We start from the raw sequence: 14,535 nt of genomic DNA, 5'->3' as shown, positions 1-14,535 counted from the left end.
TCTCTGCGAAAACTATCGCGGACGTAGCTAGTACCAACCACACGCTCATTAATAATGATAATAGCACTAGTGCTATAAATAATAAGTTGTTAAGTATTTATTTTCAAAACATCTCGGGAATGCGTACAAAAGATAGTGACATATTTTTAACTTCGTCTCGCTGTGAGTTTGATGTTTATGTTATTGTGGAAACATGGTTGAACAGCAACTTCGCGGATGCTGAATTCTTCGATCCTAATATCTATAATATATATCGAAAATATAGAGACGCAAATAAATTGCTTGAGAGGTGGAGGCGTTTTAATTGCGGTGAATCGGATGTTCCGTTCTTTTTCAGTCCATTTAGAAAATGATGATTCTCTCCTCGACCAGTTGTGTGTATGCATCTTTGGAGGTCTCGGTAAATGTTTCATTTGTACTTCTTACATTCCACCTTCCAACCCCGATTCTTTGTATGCTGCTCATATAAACAATATTGTGAATCTTTATGAGAATAATGAAGAGTGTCATTTTTGTATTTTGGGTGATTTTAACCTCAATAAAATTGTATGGTCAAATTTACTTGATAATGGTATCTTAACACCAACAAGGGTGAATAGCTCGCACGAAATAAATTTTATAGATAGTCTTTTCAGCATTAACTTAACCCAAATTAATTCATTTTACAATGAGCTTAATAATATTTTAGATCTTATCTTTGTAGATGAAAACTTGATTTTTAGTGTTTCGGAGGCCACTTTCCCTATATGCAGGTGCGATATGCACCATGTCCCACTCTCCTTAACTCTGGAATTTTTTAATTTTGTATCAGGCCCGAGTATAATCTCCACTGCAAAGTTTGATTTTCGTGCCGCCGATTTTAATGCTTTAAATGAAAAAATTTTGGATTTAAATTAGAATTCAATTTTCGCCTCTAAAAGCATAGCAAAATGTTACGATGCCTTTCTTCTTAATATACTCGAAATTTTCTCTGATAATCTACCCTTACTTCCCGCGAGAATGCATAAACTTCCGTGGTATACGAAAAATCTAAAAAAGCTTAAGAATCTTAGAAATAAACATCTTAAACTCTATAAAGCTTCGAAGGATGTCTCTCATAAAGAAAAATATATTTATTATAGTAAAAGCTTTAATGTACTTGACAAATTTTTATACAAGCAATATATTTCTCGGTATGAAATAGAGATGAAGGAAAACCCTAAGGCGTTCTGGAGATATATACGATCTAAAAAAGGTTGCTCTAATATCCCAAATTGTATGTCCTACGGCGGTATAGCCTCTGAGAGCTTATTGGATACTGTTAATCTTTTCGCAGATTTCTTTAAATCAAACTTCGTAACTAGCAACCCTGCTAATAATTTTTCCGCTGATGTCGAACAAATGGTTGACTTCGGATCCATGTTAGTCTCAGAGGAAGAAACTTCAGACTTGGCAATTGAAGTTTATTACGCCTTGCCCATTCACATACAAAATTTCGCGATGCACTGTTATAATCATTCTCCCTATACAACAAAAATACTTGCTAACATATTTTGTAACGTATTCAATTGTTGTATTGCAGTTTTAATTGTGAATAATGTTAGAAAATTTACCAACCAATGGGAAAAATAATTTCACTTGCCAAGTGTGCCAACACCCTTAGCCAAAGCAAATGTCAAATTCTTCTTCTTATGATTTGCTTGGAACAAAATTGGGGACTTGGCTACTTTTCAATATCAGATAGCCCTAGTGTCGCTCATTCTACAATTCTCCATAAATATACATGCAATCTACTCATAATGCATAAGCATGTGTTAAACTCATCTATATGAAAAACTGCATATGTGTCGGAGCTGTCAGAAGTGGATCACCAACGATGAAACTATTTGAAGCACTGAAAAAGGTTTCTTCTCGCGCTAAAACTCCAAAATAAATGGAATAGTGGTAAAACTTACGTAAACTCCAAAGGAGTAGTAGCAGAAAGAGTTTTTCACCTTATAAATTACGAATTCCGCAGAAAATGAAATACTAACATGTCACTTTCTCTCCACAATAAAGTATTTGATAGCTTTTGCGTACTTGGTTCTCACAATGAACGACTTTTATTTATTGGACCCTTATAAATATTGATGACAAGAAATTGGCTAAATTATATTACCACGCTAAAAAGCCCCGCCAACGTGACCATACCATTGTGTATAATGTGAATGAAGAACAAATATTCAAGTAAGTCAAAAACTTCTTTAAAAGCGTTGTGAAAGAGAAATCTGTAGTCCAAACTGAAGTTCTCTTGATAGACGTGGCTCCCCAGCTGAATGAAAAATGCTCTCTAAAGATAGAATAAACAAAATTAAAGAACACATTAACCAGTGTTGTCACTTCTAAAATCTATTTAGTGGTAGATTTTAAAAAAAAAAGGGTGGTAGATCTCCTAAAAATAGTGGTAGAATTTTCAAAAACATTTAAACCAATTTTTTTTTTCAAATTATTATTACTCAACGATTAAAACGAACATAACAATTTCAAGTGCATTAACAAAATACATATAAACATCTGTATGAAGAGTATGTGTATACTGTATAGGCTTAAGACCTTATCAAATAAAAAAAATATAATTAAATAATAGTGAGACTCTCACCTAGTTTTTAATTCTGAGGTTAGTAGTCGGTAGTTTTTAGGCGTTTTTTTAATAAACTATTTGAATAAGTATCAAAGAACTAGTCTTAAAAGTTTGAAAATTTTTTTTCTACAATAACCTTAACAGCTAAAATTGATAATCAAATGCGAACTACCGACCAAGAACTTTAACAAACCATGTGTGGATACGACTAAAGTTAATTTACAATCTCCAAATATTCCATTTTTCATAACACATAGTTCAAACATATAATAATACTACTAAAAAACCTTAAAATATCAAATTACTTCAATGGTATCCAACGAATACCAATAGCCCGAATCTAATGAAATATACTTGTACATTAAAACAATTTATTTTTTAAATCTTACAACTTACATCCGTCACATCGAAGGCATCCATCGGATACTGCAATCGACAGCTGAGTGGAATATCGCTCGTATCTCGGCTGCCAGTTCGAGAACGCCCTATCTGAGAATGTTTTTCAAAAACGCCATATTTCAGTTTTTCTTTTGAAAAAGATCTCAGAACTCGATTGAAGAACGCCCAAAATGTTTTTCAAAACGTCCCAGCTTATGTCACAAATTTATTAAATTTAAGCTGAGATAGAGCGTTCTGAACAAGTTCTGAAATAAGGCGTTTTTCAAAATTTTCTGGGATAGGGCGTTTTCGAAACGGTGGCAGAGATACGGCGCTATTCCACTCAGCAGTCGAAAAATCAGATTATTACAAAGTTTTTGGCACGAATTTCCCATCAATAAAGTAAAATTTTACATAAAATTGTATAAGTTCTTTCGAAGGTACGTAAGTGTTATAAAAATCACACATTTCTTTGGTGAAAATTTGAAAAACTTCTGCAAAGTGTGCTTTACATTTAATTTTCAACATACTTAAAAACCTTAATTTTAGGTCATTGTGAGCAACTTAAAGAACATAATCAAATTCAGGCAAATAAAAAAGTGTTAGATTTAAAAAAAAAAAGTGGTAGGAGTGGTAGATCCGGATTTTAGCCCAAATAGTGGTAGATCTACCACTATAGTGGTAGAGTGACAACACTGACATTAACAGCTTTCAAAGCTATGAGAGGCACTACAAAAGGAGTGGCCTACGCTGCAAATACTTTCACGCCGAATTATCGCTTTCGAAAATGTATGCGCTATTTTGTGGCAAATATCCATCCCAAGCCACTGCTTGTTTTTCATATTGGAAGAGTTTTAAATGTACAGGATTTATTATATATATTTTTAACCCGGTATGTTCATTTTTAGCAAAGAAAATTAAACTAGATACTTGTCAAACATGTGATAACAAAAATAATTGTTCCCAATCAAGGCAACAGTCAAGATCTAGTTCAATAATTGCAGAAATAGCGGTCAGTGCAACAAGAAACAGCGGAGTTGGCTTGTAACTCCAAATGGGTAGATAAAGGAACAACTAGCATAAGTAAGAAGTTTTACTTTCGACCTACAAAAACATTTGCTCTTTTCCTGCGCATCTCTTTAAGCTTTTATAAAAGGCAATTGAGGACGTTTAATTTAACGATTGCACAACAATATTTCCATATTGCTACATGTGGCAGAAAGGAGTGCGGGGTAGATCACGCGCTTATTGAAAGAAAGAAGAAAATCACAAATGCTACAATACACCATCCCGATGATTTGTATTATTTTATTGGATGTGGAGGTACAAGAAACGTTTTTATTATTATATATATTATTTTCCAATATACTAAAATCAAAATATAACTGGAGACTTGGCAATGAAAATAGCGAAAGATTTCTTTCGAAAAAGGTTACGATATAAAAAAGCAATTTCGCCAAAATTTACTATAAAACTAGTCTTAATGAAATTGAGCTTTTCAAAGTTTTACATATTCTAAATAGAAGTTCAAATACAATTTATTTAAAAGAAAATCAATTGCTTAATGAAAGGGTCGTAATGAAACTTAGCCCGCTATATTAAATATAAAAATAGATATGAGTGCAATGACTCCGAATTTTTCTTTTACTTTTTCTAATTTATGGAGTGAGATTTTTTGTTAAAAATTGTATTTATTGTTAAATAAAACTGAAAAATGAAAAATACTTAACTCGATACTATATATTTCCATTTTGAGTTAAGTCGTAATTGTTTGGTTTACTGTTTGCAATAAAAACCTGTGTCGATATAAGTTAGGCTGATATTTAAATCAAAATCTGCAATAAAGGCTTAAGTACATGTATGTTGTAAGTGTACATATTGTAACGAATTTACTTGCAAATCCTCTTATTTGCACTTTTGCTAAGTTCGTATCACTAACCGGTTGAATAAATAATTCCAATATGGAATAATTGGAAAAATGGCCTTTATTAAAGTACTTCACAATACCACTAATACCTTGCAACTAGCTGGCTTAATAACCAAACTGATTGATAGCTCGAATTAAACTCTACCAATGCCCGACAGATTGCGTTCTTAATTAAAAACTGCCCATAGCGCCTCTACCGCTGATGCTTTTATACTCTGTGATTTCCTCGTGGCATCTTCTAGGCGCTAGGCGAATTTTACTTAGTTAGTTACAAATTTCTCAGCTACAACTACAGATGTATAATTTCTCATTTGAGTAATACTTGCACAAATTATTGCCCTCTCTTGTGACAACTCAGATAAGATATATGCATGTGTTTGTGCATTGCTTCTCCGCTGCTCGTATATGTACATGGTACACATGTGTAGACGCAGTTATTGTTTCGTTTATGTACATACATAATGATTGAATTATTGATGTGAATTCACGTCACTGCTTAGCATCGGCTTAGAGATAGCAGCACCCCTTAGTTTTGCAAATATTCGTAACACTGCCCTACACCTAAGTCTGATCGTCCCGATCAGACAAATTTCACGATATAAACGCCGCTAGCATCTCCAGATGTACCGTTTCGACGTTTCCCAACAGAAGTGAGCGATGGCTTGAAACCATCCTTGCATTCTTTCTGGAAAATTCTTTTAGTCGTTTTAGTACGTCCATCAGGTTTTGTCAATGCCAGTGTTTCTCTCGCAGGTACTTTTGATTTCGATTTATTTGGCCCATTCGATCCATCAACCTTTGCGCGATCTACTTTCCTTGACTTTCGTGGTCTCTGTGGAGTCTTTTCCACCAGTACTCGGTTACTACTGAACCCTTTCTGCAAACTGAAGTTAAGTGGTATATCCTGGTTCTTATAACGCATCACCCTTCTCTGCATATCGATCTTGATGTCATGGTCAACCAAGAAGTCCTCTCCCAATATGACTTCATCAACGACCTCCGCCACAACGAATTTGTGTAGAACTGTGACCTTTCCAATCAAGACTTCACATACCACTTCTCCCTGGACTTGGTTACACTCACCAGTGACCGTACGCAACTTTGCTCTAGGTAACGGCTTTACTCTCCAGTTGACAAAGTCAGATCGGATAAAGGAATGAGATGCGCCCATATCTACAGTCAGTACACGTTCTTTACCATCCACATTCCCTCTGACGGTAAGACTGCTCGATTTTCTACCAATTTGCAACACAGATATCACAGGGCATTCAATAGCTGAATCTAGCTCTCGATCTCTACCTCTTACTCGCTCTTGCTCATCTCCTCCAGCTTTGTGTTTACGGCCACCCACATTGTTGGAACTATTAGGACCAAGATCGCAATGACTTGCAATGTGACCGGACTTCCCGCATTTGAAGCATTTGATAACTTTTTCACTCCGCTTTTGCGATCCTTTCAGCTCTTCCAATATTCCGTCTACCCACTCTGGCCTTTCTACTTCCACACGGCGTGCTTTGAAAACTGGCTTACACAGAAGCGACGCTGTTTCCTGAATCAGAGCTTGTGACACCGTTTCTGCGAATGTTGGCATTGGGTTTGTGTATGTAGCTCGCTTTGTGTCGGCGTCCCGTATTCCATTTATAAAGCTCTGAATTTTTACCCTTTCGGTGTATTCCACGGGTGCGTCCGCATTCGCTAAATGTGCTAGCCTTTCAATATCCGACGCAAGCTCTTGCAATGTTTCACCAGGCCTCTGGAAGCGGTTCAGCAACTCCATTTGGTATATCTGTCTCCTATGCTCAGTTCCATATCGTCTCTCTAGAGCGCCCATCAATGCTTCATAACAGTTCCGTTCGCCCTCTGGAATGGTTTGTAAAATCTCAGCTGCAGGCCCTTTCAACGCCATGAACAGTGCAGCAACTTTATCTTCCGCATTCCAGTTGTTTACTGCTGCGGTCTTCTCAAACTGTAGCTCGAAGGCCTGGAAAGGAACAGAACCGTCAAAATATGGAGTTTTTACCTTCGTATTACTCGCTGAAGCAGCCGGTCGATTAAGTTGCAATTCCTGTATACGACCTCTCAAAGCATCCACTTCTGCCTCGAATTTTTCTTCAAACTGCGATACTTTCTCGTCCATACGCGCTTCGAGTTTTGATGATATACGCGCCTCTTGCTCTTTCAGTTGTGTTTCCATCTTTGGTGTAATCTGTGTCGACATTTCTGAAATACGTGTCTCATGTGATTCCAGCTGGGATGCCATATATGTCTTCTGCTCTTCCAGTTGAGATGACATTTGCGATGACATTTCTGAAATACCTGCCTTCTGTGCTTCTATCTTGGATGTTATGCGTGTCTCTTGCGACTCCAGTTGGGATGCCATATTTGTGGATATTTGTGATGACATTTCTGTTATGCGTGTTTCCTGGGTTTCCATTTTTGCCGATATCTGTGATAACAAAGCCAATATCGCATTATTCTCGCTGCTTGCGACTGGACTCGGACTTCCGTTCTTCTCTTCAATTTTTGTTGTTGTCTCGTCCCCATCAGGATAAAAGACATACTCGTCCACATCAATTCCTTGCGACTCCATTACCTCTCGTAGCCGTGCTTGAAGTTCGATCTTATTGCCGGTTGTATTCAATCCACGGCTCTCCAACTCCTTCTTCAGTTGGATCCTCAACTCACTCAATTTTGCCATGTCCAAGTTCTTCTCTGGAATTTATTCAACAATTCCACTTCTGACACAAATTGTAACGAATTTACTTGCAAATCCTCTTATTTGCCATCTTGCTAAGTTCGTATCACTAAACGGTTGAATAAATAACTCCAATATTGAATAATGGAAAAATGGCCTTTATTAAAGTAGTTCACAATAACACTTATACTTTGCAACTAGCTGGCTTAATAACCAAACTGATTGATAGCTCAACTCAAACTGAATTCCAGCGCCTCTACATTTGCTGCCTTTTATACTCTGTGATTTCCTCGTGGCATCTTCTAGGCGCTTCCAGAATTTTACTCAGTTAGTTACAAATTTCTCAGCTACAACTACAGATGTATAATTTCTCATTTGAGTAATACTTGCACAAATTATTGCCCTCTCTTGTGACAACTCAGATAAGATATATGCTAGTGTTTGTGCATTGCTTCTCCGCTGCTCGTATACGTACATGATACATATGTGTAGACGCAATTATTGTTTCGTTTATGTAGATACATAATGATTGATCTATTGATGTGAATTCACGTCACTGCTTAGCATCGGCTTAGAGATAGCAGCACCCCTTAATTTTGCAAATATTCGTAATACTGTTTTCACACAGAAACTTAATTATCTCATTTCACCTGCTAATGAAATCGTAAATTTTTTGCTTTCACACAGAAGTAACTGCTCGATTAGTATGAAGGATGAGACAGACAATCATGGCGGAACGATAAAAGGTGGGAGCATGGTGACATACCTACAAACAAAAAAAATTCCATGTACTTGTAAATTCGATGGACAAATGTCAAAATCGTACTGCGCCGGTAGTTGATGTATCAAATCAAATAAAAAAGGTTATAATCAGCTGTTCGATGCTGCCACCTTGTATCGTTCCGCCATGCAGACAATGACATTTGCTTTGAAAACTAAGAAGCGGAAACGGAAGCGGAACGCTGCCAACAGAGTTGCATTGTGCTTTTGACTTCATTAGGCATTCGATTGACTAATGAAATAATTATAGATTCGAATTTTGTAGGGAAGATTGAGCTCAATAAGCGTCTTAATGTAGAAAACTGCCTTTATTATTCAATAAGCCGTCTGTGTTAAAATAGTATAACAATATTTTAAAATTGGCAATAACCTACTAAGTTATATAAGTGCAAAAATTTCTTGTAATACACATACGTTTTAAAAAAGATTTGGTGGCCCTTATTAACCTTACTTTAAGCCATCTGATTCACGAACTTTTGATTAAATACCTGTTTTAATTTTTTTCGAATATGCGTTTAAACCTTAAATACCAATTCGCGGCAAACTAAAATATAAGATTTAAGCGGTTATTGCAAAAAAGCACAGAAATATACAAAAAATTCTTGAAAATAAGCTGAGTTTATTAAAGTAATTATAATTAAAAATAATTTTGTCAAAATCGATCACCTTTAGAAATATATAACGTGTCTTTTCATATATCCCGTGAAATTTACAAAAATTCTGGGAATTCGAGGCAACTTCAAGAACTGTGCTGTAGTTATGAAAAAAATCTGGCAGCCCCAATCACATCACATACCTTGGACTTTTATAAAATAAATAAATACAAGGCGCGATAACCTCCGAAGAGATTTCAGGCCGAACTTCACTTTCAATTTGCATTGTGCTCTTTTTAATTTTTCCTACAAATTGGTGGGACGGGAACTATGTACAAGTTTTATGCCGACTTCGAACGGCATCTGCAAGGCAGATGAGTTTTCACTGAGAAGCTTTTCATGGCAGCAGTTCACTCGGAGTGTTTCCACTCTTATGGTCCTCATAATTACGAACGCATCGAATATACATACATATATATTTGATGCAATTTCAGTTACTTTTTTCAACCAACCTTGTATGTCCAATCTAAGTACATATATAAAGATGTATGCATGGTTGTTTACAATTTACACTACTCCTATTTATTTATGTGTGTATGTATGTTAGTTCACCCAACTCGACCCGCTTGTGCTAATATCATAGATAACAACCGAACCATTATTATTCTTCCACTAGGTACATCATTCAATTTCAAAACATAACACCGTTGTAGTTGAAACGTGAGTATTACTTTGTTATTGTCTAATTCTTTTCTTCTTCTTTTACCTTTTTCTACGTTTTTTATGTAATCAAGCTGGCGTCTAATGGCATTAGAATCAGTGTTGCCATTTTGGTGCTTTGGAGCCAGATCTAGCCCTTTTTTTACGTTTAGCTCCAAAAATTCCGATTTAGTTCCTAGCTCTTTTATTGGCCCTTTTTAAAATGTTTGCCCCTTTTTGGCTCTAAATCTATTTCGGTAATACGTGTTGGCGATGGGGAGTACCGAAGAAGATTTAATGATGAGCTGTACGAGCTATACGCAGACATCAACAGCCGCGCTAGCTTGGCCATGTTATGCGAATGAAAGATGATGCTCCGGCCAAGAAAGTGCTTCTATCGGAACCCGCCTATGGAAGCAGAGGTAGAGGGCGGCCCCCACATCGGTGGAAGGACCAGGTGGAAAACGATTTAAACTCCCTTGGTGTGACCAATTGGCGCCGGTTGGCAGAGCGAAGGAGCGACTGGCGCGCCTTGTTGGATGGCCATAACCGTTTAGACGGTTAAGCACCAATTAAGGAACTAAGTAGGTAGGTAGGTTGAACTGGCCGGTCCATGAGGACCTCACATAGACTGATTGAGTCCGTAGTGTTACCAGAAGTTTGTTTTAACGACCAAACTGAAAAACCCTATCAAAAACCAGGACCTATGTTATAAAATAACTCCGTCCTCTTGGCAAATACTAGAAGCTTCCTAGGACTTAAGCCACTTGCTGCTTCTAGATCTGACAGCTGTATCACTCCTAATAGCTGGAGTCTTAGCCTGGCAAGTGCAGGGCACGAGCACAGAACGTGCTCGATCGTTTCCTCCTCCAACCCGCACTTCCTACACCTGCTATCACTGACCAAGCCTAATTTAAAGGCATGTGACGCCAGAAGGCAGTGTCCAGTCAGAATACCCGTCATGAGTCTACAGTCCTCTCTTTTTAATGATAGAAGCAACTGTGTTAGTCTAAGGTTGTAAGACCTACACATAATCTTCGACACTTTACAGCCCCGCGCTTGAACCCACGCCTTTTCTGCTTGGTCGATCATGTGCACCTCTCGCCTTCGCTTAATCTCGCCCAATCTAATTGGGACGTCTACGGAGCAAGCTTCAAGGGATGCGCCCTTTTTAGCTAATTCGTCCGCTTTTTCATTCCCATCTATTCCCATATGCCCTGGGACCCAATATAGATGTATGCTTCTCCCTGTCCCGATTCTCTCCAGAGACTGCTTACACTCTAACACGCATTTAGATGCTGTGCTATGCGAGATTATTGCCTTAATTGCTGCTTGACTGTCAATATAAAAGTTAACACGGTTGCAGCTTAAGCTATTCTCTTCCAGGGTTTCTACTGCTTTGGTTACGGCTAATATTTCCGCTTGGAAAACGCTACAGTAATCCGGCAGCCTGTAGGATCTGCTTAATTCCGGATCAGCGCAGTATACCGCAGACCCTACTCCTTCCACTATTTTGGAACCATCGGTGTACACATGTATCGCCTCGTCCGCCATTTGCGCACCCTTGGAACTAAGTAAGTATTGTGAAATTTGTAATGTGTTTTATGTGTGTTGAAGTTTTATTTTATTTGTATCGTTACGTATGATGTGGCAACTCGGTACTCAACTGATACCAAAAACTTTAATCAATAAACTGTGTCATGAGGTTGAATATTTGTTTTCCAGCTTGTGCAACAGCACAGTGCCACCTTCTAAGAGTTTCGACCCTTTAACTACAGATTATAATACATTTTTGTCTCCCATACCTTATTTTCATTATACCTTTGAAGAATATATACGAATTAAAAAATAAGTTAAATATAAAGACAAATTCATTGAAAGAAAGATACGTAATAATATACGTATAATTAAATTAATAGAGCAAGAAACGCTTAGTAAAATAGATTTATTTTCGGTTGAAAACACATTGAGAATTGTAAAACCTCAAAGGTTTGCATATTTCACAAATGAAAGAAAACAAGTATAGCACTGATGAAATAACGAGAATACAAATGCAGTGGAAAAATATCGATCTCCAAAATTAGAAAAATGTGACTTCAACATTAAGTTTTTGCTTTGATGTTAAACAGTATAATTTCCAAAACTTGTAGATTTTGTGCTGCCACTAAGTAATGTTGAAGTTGCCAGAACATTTTCAAACATGAGTTTGATTAAAAGCAAACACAGAAACCCAGAAACCAGAGAATTTGTACACAATTTGTGTACAAATTCTCTGCTATAAGCTATTGTGGCACAACTGTATAGGCTACTGAATTGTTTTAGGTTTCGTGGATTCGAAGCCCGCTCAAGTTAATCCTTCTTTATTTTTTTTTTTTAGGTGAAATTAGAAAAATGCTGATAATTCGCCAAAATAGCAAAATTTTGCCGATAAGCGCGTTTTCTTACAATATCAAAGCAAAATTTTTTGCAAGAATATAATAATGTGCTAAAACCATTTGACAAAATCAAAAGCTAACCAAATTCAAACAGTTGTTGAATTACTTTCGATTGTTCGAAATAGTTCTCAAAGCTAAAAAGGGCATTTCAAGACCATCGAAAGCTGGCATGGTAATAGGGGACCATACAAAATAGCAAACGTCGCTAAAAATATGCAAACGTTTTTTCCTAACTTCCATACCCGCCTTCGCCTCATCCACAAGCACAAAAGTCAAACCAGAGATAAAATCTTAAATTTAGATTTTGTGTCGATTCGTATTACCAACACATTCAAACATTTCATCCGGCCTCGCACATATAGACCAAAACAACTACAACCTTAGATTTTGGCGAGGAAATCTTACATTTCGGCCTATGTCTCATCAACAAACTCACAAACATAAGAGGAAGAGCAAAAAATCGAAGTAAGACAAAATTTAAAATTTTTATTTCGATTTGATTCCGCTTACTAACACATTCAAAATTTCTGTCTGGCCTCGTACATATAGGCCAAAACTACTACAAGCTAAGAGAAAAACTTCCTTTCACGCCTACTACACCTTGACAAAAGCAAACTTATAGAATTAATTTTTTTAAAGTCATTGTGAAAAATCCAATCTTGCCTTGTCCTCAAAGTGTAAAAAAGAAGAATCATTGGGCAAGAAATATTTTTATATTACCAGGCACTCATAAAAATTGGCGCGTGTGTGAAATGTATGAAAATAGTTTTTTGGCTTTCGTACGCACATATGCGATTCCTTTTACGCATTAGGCTATACCATACAAAACTTCATATTTCCATTTTTTTTTCTGATATTTTGAAGTTTCGAATGAGGAGAAAAAAATCTTCTGTTTCCTCGCCGCCTTCACCTGACCTACAAACAAAATAACAAAAGCGAAATATTTTTGAGGTCGTTCGCACTTGCAACCGCAATGTATTTGAAATTATGCATGGTTAGTTGATAAGGTCAGAACAGAGAAGAAATAAGGTCAGAATAAGTCAATCAAAGATTTGAAACGCAAAATAGTCAAAAAGGGAAAAAATTGCCAAAAATCGGCGGAATATTCTATTAACCCTAACAAAGTGGGGTAGAATTAAAAAGGCTAAAAACTGTATACTTGGAATATTATTTCAAATTACAGAAAAAAATCCACACTTAAAAAATATAATTAACAAATATAATAAGCAAAATGACATCGACTTTTCAGCTTTTGCTTATCGAAAATTCATAATTCGATATTTTAATGGGGCTTTCCACCAAAAAAAAAACAAAAAAACCAAAAAAAAACCTTTTTATAAAATTTTGATGTTGCTTTGCTTTGTTTGCTTTGAACCAAGGATCTTCGGTGTGATAGGCGGGGAACGCTACCATCACACCGCGGCGGCCGTCGGCAGTTAAAACACGGCCAAAAATTTCTTCTGTCCGGACCTTTGTGCAAGAAGCAATAATTACACATTTTATTGTTGTGTATATCATGATTTAAAATAAATATAATGTAATCATTTCATGGCCTTAATAATTTGTTATCAGAAATTAGGTAAAAATGTATGGGTTGTCGAGTGAAAAAAACTTTGTTAAATATCGGAAGTCCTAGTGCATATGTCTAAAGTGCTACCAAGTACAGAAGATATGCTCTCAAACATTTTACACAAAACAAGTAAGTAAAGGTGTCTAAGTTCGGGTGTAACCGAACATTATATACTCAGCGTGAGCTTCAATTGTACATTTCATTACGGATAAATTACTTTTCTACATAACACGTGGCACTGCCCGTTTAAACAAATTTTCTCCCCATTTCCTCTTACAATAAAATAATAAAAAAAAATAAATGTAAGGCGCGATAACCTCCGAAGAGATCTAAGGCTGAGCTTCTCTTCCAATTTGCGTCGTGCTCCTCTTAATTTTCCCTACAAATTGGCCGGACGGGACCTACATGTTTTATGCCGACTCCGAACGGCATCTGCAATGCAGATGAGTTCTCACTGAGAGCTTTTCATGGCAGAAATACACCCAGAGCGCTTGCCAAACACTGCCGAGGGGCGACCCCGCTTTGAAAAATTTTCTTCTAATTGAAAAACCTTATTTCTAAAATTTTGATGTTGCTTTTCCCAGGGCATACGGTGTGATAGGCGGAGCACGTTACCATCACACCACGGTGGCCGCCTCTTAAAATAAAACTTGATAAGTGAAATATCATTGATTCAAAGCTATTTTTTCCTAAGTTATTCTAGTCTACGACCCTTTTGAACTTGTTTTATACCTAAGCTGCCGTGGTCTTTAACAGATTCCGTCCATTTTTACTAGACATATTTTCTGCTATAATGAAAGTCAGTGTACACAATTTCATTACGATGCGTTAATTTTTCTTCGAGTTATGGCTCCCGAAA

This window comes from Eurosta solidaginis, chromosome 1 (assembly GCF_040869045.1).
Source record: "Eurosta solidaginis isolate ZX-2024a chromosome 1, ASM4086904v1, whole genome shotgun sequence".
Lineage (NCBI taxonomy): Eukaryota > Metazoa > Arthropoda > Insecta > Diptera > Tephritidae > Eurosta > Eurosta solidaginis.
The sequence above is the reverse complement of the archived record's forward strand: the minus strand, read 5'-3'. Positions refer to the sequence as shown.